Source organism: Mus musculus, chromosome 3 (genome assembly GCF_000001635.26).
Source record: "Mus musculus strain C57BL/6J chromosome 3, GRCm38.p6 C57BL/6J".
NCBI classification, from domain to species: Eukaryota; Metazoa; Chordata; class Mammalia; order Rodentia; family Muridae; genus Mus; species Mus musculus.
In genome coordinates this window covers 81,798,769-81,805,761 of record NC_000069.6, presented here as the reverse complement: position 1 = coordinate 81,805,761, position 6,993 = coordinate 81,798,769, and the positions used below count along the sequence as shown (strand labels likewise).

General features: G+C 36.1%; 1 long non-coding RNA gene across 1 annotated transcript; it reads right to left on the bottom strand.

The window, feature by feature from the left end:
- Positions 1–600: 600 nt before the first annotated feature.
- Positions 601–3,737, bottom strand: A830029E22Rik (RIKEN cDNA A830029E22 gene). Its single transcript, NR_138586.1, has 2 exons — positions 3,316–3,737; positions 601–1,372 (listed from the first exon to the last, which is right to left on the bottom strand). It is a non-coding gene; the product is annotated as an RIKEN cDNA A830029E22 gene (long non-coding RNA).
- Positions 3,738–6,993: the final 3,256 nt, after the last annotated feature.

Here is a 6,993-nt window from a genome sequence, read left to right as displayed (position 1 = left end):
CTTCCTCCCGGATCAGCATTCTGTACCAGATAGGAATGAAGCAATTATGGGGCTTAAGTATTAGCTGTTGCTATGAGAATTTCAGAGACCAATGATAAATCACACACACACACACACACACACACACACACACACACACACACACTCACACAGACCTTCTTTAGTCTATAATTTTCTGCTTAAAAATTCTATAATCTTAAAAAATAGCAGTTGAGGTGAAAGCCTAAAAAAAAAAAAAAAAAAAAAAAAAAGGAGTTAAGAGAAACAAGTCATCTCGCGACAACATGTCACTTTTAACAAAGTTCCATGACTTCCGCCATTGTTTAGAGCACATCAACTCTGGACTTGCCATTTTACCTATAACTTACAAAGAGATGCTTATAAATTCTCTTTGGACACTGAGGCTGCCAGATGTGAAATTTAGAATGATGGAGTTTCCATCATGACTGAGCTGAACATAATTCTGCAGCAAAGGAGAAAAATGGGTCTCCAAGAGGAAAGAAATGTAATGATCGCCAAGGTGGCCACAGCACATGGGTGCTCGGATAGTTACTGTCAAGTGCAACTCAAAGGCTACAGTGATGACTTTTATATGAGTATAAGATGAAAACCTGTCAAAAATTTTATTGAACGTTTGGACAAGTAAGGGAATAAGATGGTAAGATTAGCTTCAAAACAGTTTGATAAAAATAAATGTCAGGATATATTTAGATTATAGATTTTAAAAGTGGGTAAAATACTTGGTAGTACTACCATTGTCTTCAAAATAGGTTAAAATATATTATAATACAATGCAAAGAGTCCAACAATACTGCGGGATATTGTTTTCTCCAATGAGCAGAAATACAGCAATTAATGCATAGTTCCATCTGGTCTAGTCTCTAACTTAAAAGAGAAATGAGTGGCAGTGCACAGACAGCACATTCTACGTATTCATTCAATGTGGTCTTATTGCCCAAGGACCACTAGGAGCTGGACACACCCCTCTTTTTATTTACAATAGTCCCAATATGTTGATGATGAATAATTCACAGAGAAATATTTCTTGGTTTTTAAGGAGACTTCCTGTGCTCTGTTCTTAATGCATTACTCATATATAGGAAAAGTTAAGATTTAACTCTGTGAGTACTGGACAAACACTGAAGCCAGAAAATCCACGTGTGTGAGAAAATGTCTCCGTGCAAATGAAGATAAGTGTTCCAAAGTTCCCTGTTATTTGCTTTTCTCCCCAACTTTGAAGAGTCAAGTTTTAAACTTTTAAGCTTTTCGCTTGGCAGTACATTTTCGTTTTGATGAATTTCTTTCTTTCTTTTATTTTTTTCTTTTCTTGGTGCTTCCACATCTTTTAAGGGTCCTTGGCTTGTAGTTGTTTCTGGAGACAGAATGCAAGAGGTACAAGATCAGTTTTCCTTGTTCTTTAATGATAGATGAGCATCTCGAGAATCAGCTATCCTGTAAGAAAGCTAATTATTGAAAGTTCTCCATAAAATAACTGGCATAATGCAATGAAAGTCCTTCCAAGTTTCTTGCTGAATCCCGAGGACAATGGAGCAGCCTTCCTGACAGAAACCTTACAGAATTCCAGCAGTAACCCCGGCTGCTGCTCCTGAGTTACTCTACCCAATCCTGTGCTGTTGGCTTCCTTTACTAGACCTTGGGCTGATTCTGGTTCTGTTAAGAACTGAAATGATTCCTTTCAATGCTGCTACCAAGGGAAGCAGATACTATTTTAGTCTTTAAATTAGTTAGCTGGAGGTGTTGCTCAGTGGGTATGTGTGTTCTTAGCATGAGTAAACCTCTAGTTAGATTCTGAAGATTAACCTTCAACACTCCTCCTCCCCCAAACCAAACAGCACAAAAAATACAAACAAACGGAAACTATCCTTATATGGCAGCCTGTAAAATTGTTTCCATGGTGACCACAGAAGGGTAGCTATATGTAATCTATAAGCCTTCAGACAAACAAGAAAAAGAAGCAGAAAGAACCCACTGATTAAAACAGAATAGTTGTGATGATTTTTTCCAGTAACCAAAAATATCAGATAGAGAAAAGAATAGTTCTCAGTGTCTATATTTCATTTCCTTTTTCCCTAAAAAAACACCTTGACCAAAGCAATTTCTAATGAAATGATAAATACCAAAGTGAAAAAGAACCTCTTCCAAAGGAGACTAAAATTGGTGGGTAATCTTTTGTAGCAATGTCTCAATATGATATACCTCTGAACTTTAACTATTATTTCTGTATGGTATCCTAAAAACTATGCTATATGTTGTGAGCTAAAATTTGGAAAGATATATCTTAAAATAAAAACTCTCCAAAATAAATTTATGCTTTATTAACTTTATAAATATAAACTAAATAAAATATTCTCATAGATGTATCCTCAACTAAATTCATCGAGTAAAATAGTATGTATATTTATTTTACATTAAAAGTAACTCAGATTTAAGCAAAATTTGCATAGTGAAAGTCAAGCTGCTTGCTGATTCTAGCTTTAACAGAAAGGTGATAACATTTTTATTTTCCAAAGAAGATAAATTTCTTAGGCTTGACTAAAAATAGAATTTAATTTTCTATTAGCCAAAAATAAATTACATTTCTAATCATATTCTGTCTGTGAAATCATTGCACCTCATATAATCAAATAGTTGTTGCTGTGTCCTAACTTCAGTTTTGCACAGCTATGCATGATTTATTAAAGTAGACTCAAAATATTCATAACTTCTTGCCAATGTTTGTGATTATATTAACAATATTATGGCTTTGATAATAGAACTTCACTTAAGTATTTTTGTAATATTGGTTTGTGCTGTTGTTCATTCATTACATGATCAACAAAGGCTGCATTTTAACAAGATTGCTAAGTTCATTCAATTCTGGGAAACTGTTATAGGAGACCCAGATTCTCTCCTGCCTGGGCTCTGAAGCAGCTTCAGCATCTAGAGACATATTACATAAGCTTTCAAAGGTTGTTTCATCATCCAGACATCCAGAAAGTGTGGCAGTCATGCCTACCACTCAGATTCTGAGGAGCATAAAAGACTCCGTGTCTGTAAGTTGTCAGGTGAGTCCAGTTCACCATAAGTGTTAACCATAACAAGTGATGTTACAGATTAAGAACAAATTAAAGTTACCGTCCATTGGCACTCTTAAGATTTTACAGCAAGTAACTAATTGCATATAAAACTCAATTTTCCCAGTAAATAGAATCCAATTAATTGGGTATACAGATGTATTTCAGACATAACTACATAGGCCATAGTTCCCCATAGTCCCTGAGTGCCCTGTGACATTACAGATGTCAAATATCTTACCTCAACCCTCCGTGTGTGATCCAGAGCCTTAGGGAAGTTTCCAGCAGTGTTTTAGGCAATTCTTACACATCCTAAATTATAACCTACTGATGCAAATCATTCTCTAGGGAGAGTGAAGCACAGGCCTTCCATGTGATTATCCAGTCCAGGATGAGAGAGCACATCCACAAGAGCACAGCTACATTCTGCTTAATGTGCATCACTGATGTAGTGATGACTATTTCATGACCGTGCTCAAACATGCTAAATGCTTCTTCTCTGTGGCTGACATTTTCTCCATGATGAATTCCAGTCATGATTTGTCTGTGAGAGAGAAAGATTTCTAATTGCTGGCAGGCTCCAAAGAGCTGTATCCAAAGTGAATCCTGAAGGGCTTTGGAGCACTGTAGCCCTGTAGCAAGCTCTGAGCTCTCAACGCCACTGCCTTGTCAGACTTGAAGGGGTTTTCCAGCTATAGCATATTCTCTTTGGCAACGTTCTGGTATTTGCTCTCTTTATAGCAGTTTCCTTCTCCAGTCTTATGGCTGAGATTGTTGCTAAGAGAAGTTAGAACAGAGAGGAGAAAGAAGAAAGAGATTTTTTTCTACAATGGTAATTTAAGGATTTTTTTTTTTTGGCCTAAAATGAATTGAAAGGTGTTGGTTAGTAAAATATATCTTTTAATGACCTTGAGTCTGAACAACATGGTTTGACTTGTTAGTCATTAATTCTGGGTATCAGTCCTAGGCCTTGTGCTTAGTACCATGGTGATAACCATCCGTCTGTTAAGAGATGCTGTAATAAATCTTCCTTGGTCAGAGGGTCTCTAAGTAACAGATGTTTATCTCCTATATACAGCTTAGAAATAAGGTAATGCTTACTGTGTCTGGTTAACTAGACAGCTATGTACTCATTCCTTGTGCAGCTACACTGACCAGGTGTTGATGAAAGAGCATTTATCAGCATTTATCATTGGAAGAGAGCTTTTTTTTTTTTTTTCCTGCATCAAGAAAGTCTACATGCAGGCTGGAGAGATGACTCAGTGGTTAAGAGCATTGATTATTGTTCCAAAGGTCCCAAGTTCAAATCCCAGCAATCACATGGTGGCTCACAACCATCCATAATGAGATCTGGCGCCCTCTTCTTGTGTGTCTGCAGATAGCTACAGTGTACTTACATATAATAATAAATAAATCCTTTAAAAAAAAAAAAGGAAGTCTAGATGCAGTAAAAAGTGTCTAGACTCAGACTGGCTCACTTGCCTTCTTGCTGTTTTTATGAACAGAGTCAGCACACTTCTTAGTGCTTGAAGACTGGAATGCTATTTTCAGGAGTACATGGTGGATATTTTGTTATCATTCAGATGAGTGTTCACGTGATCTCATTGGTACAATGAGCCTTTGATCCCTGCTCCTATTCAATGGTATTCTTATTTTCTCTTTCTTATTCATTTTCATGTTATTGTTTTAGAACACATCCTAGTTTTACATCTCTTTTCCTCTAAAACAGAAGCTTTAAGAGGGCTAGGAACATCCTTTGTTCCTTTTCATGGCTATAACATCAAGATTTTGAGCAGAGTCTGATACATATCATGAAAATGACAAAATGTATTAAGTTAATTATTGAGCAAAAATTAGCTAAGATTCATGTAAACTTGCTCAAGATGAACACGGTGAACTTTCTTGACAGGCAACCAAACCTAACTATGAAAATTCTCATTGTCTAAATATTCTTAAAAAAATTGAGTCAAAAATCTGTCTATTGGTAAATTTTTCTATGTATTCCATCTAGTGGTTTAAATATCCTTGACCTAGGAGTGGCACTATTAGGAGGTGTGACCTTTTATAGTAGGTGTGGCCTTGTTGGAGAAAGTTTGCCACCGTGGCAGTGGACAAGGAGACCTTTCTCCTAACCTTTTGGGAGCCATTAGAGGCTATCCCATGAAGATGTAGAACTCTCAGCTCCTCTTGCACCATGCCTGCCTGGACACTGCCGTGTTCCTCCCTTGATGATAATGGACTGAACTGATCCTGTAAGCCAACCCCAATTAAATGTTGTCTGTATAAGAGTTGTTTTGGTCATGGTGTCTGTTCACAGAAGTAAAATCCTAATGCAGACATTCCATTTCATAAAAACAGTCTTCTGTACTGATTGACCTTCTATACATTGTGTCCTGAACTCTGTGAAAAGTGTCTTATTCCATTTAATCAATAAATGCTAAGAATATAAGTCTTTATGTTCTCAACATAAGAAGATCTCATTGAAATTTATCCATGTATAGAATTTAAAAAACAAAACAAAACAAAACTATTTTCCTTGTGCTGTGATTCTTCTAAATTTCAAGATAGCTTTCACAAAGTTCTACATCTTTGTTTTTTCAAATACCTTTGTTTTAAAATAAAGCTCTTTCTGTGTCTCATCAATATGTACTTCACTAGAGTTCCTTGTAAACAGGATGCTTATAGAGAATCTTGAGATGGATTACAATGCTCTAGCAATAGTCTAACACACTGTAGCGATTAGGCAGGATAAGGCAGAAATGACTGTGGTGAGCTCTTACAGTGTGATAAAATTCTAATCAGTTTCATGCATTGCTTCTTTGCAGCTGCCATCATTAACCAAATCAAACTCCTCGCTTATGACTCTTCACTAACCAACCCTCAGCAGAGCTAGGCCTGAATGCTGCAAGATAAAATACTCTATACTTTCTTGTTATTAAATTTCAATTTCTTGTTATAGGCTTCGGAAGCTACTTCCGGATTGCTGTTAATATTCATTGTAATCCTTCCTCCTACTTTCCTGTCATCAGAATACTTTTAATTGTGGCAGGACTGAGCCTTGCTAATCAAATGGCAGAATGCCATCAATTTCTATTTCCCATGGCCACAGGGTTAAGCATGAGTTTAAGTCATAATGGTGCAAATGATAACCTTTCTTTTTGATGTGTTTTGAAGAGGTAATATGATAGTTTTCTGGCCAATAAGATATGCAAACAGCCTGGTACAAAATGTTCTATTTTCTGATAATCAATAGCATGTAAAAGAAAAACAGAAACGATGTTGGAATAGTTCATTGTAGAATGTGACAGTGCTGGATAAAATCCTCTGCTTTCTTGCAGCCCTAGGGGATCTATTTGCCTGATTGAAGGTGACTGAGGAATATGACACAGCTGAGCTGTGAGACAGGTGTCAGCTAGGGAGCTTAGTCACACTAAGTATATATTCTACAAGTCCTTCAAATTCCTTATATGCCATTGCAAAGGAAAAACACAAAAGAGAGACAAGGCTATTTTCCAAATTAAATATCAATTGATTAAATTAATCAACTATGAGCCATACAATTGCTCAAGCATTTTAGATTGACCAAGCTCGAAATTATTCAGCCCATATCTCTTTTCCACCAAAACACACATAAAAAGACTGAAGTTTGGTAAGTGTCTTAATGAATCTTTCTATCTATCATGTCTTCAAAATTTCAATTGAATCTACTTTTTGCTCAAAACAGGAGTACAATTTTTTTTATGGTTCATTTAGAATCTAAACACTAAACCAGAAGATTATCCTAGGCTGATTGCTGTACTTAAAAGAAAAAAAAAAAGCATTTCTTTGAAAATTCACTTAAATATGTTTTTAAGGTATTGGGAGAAATTCTTTGAAATACATTTAGGTAGTCACCTGTGACACAACTCTAAGTGCTGAG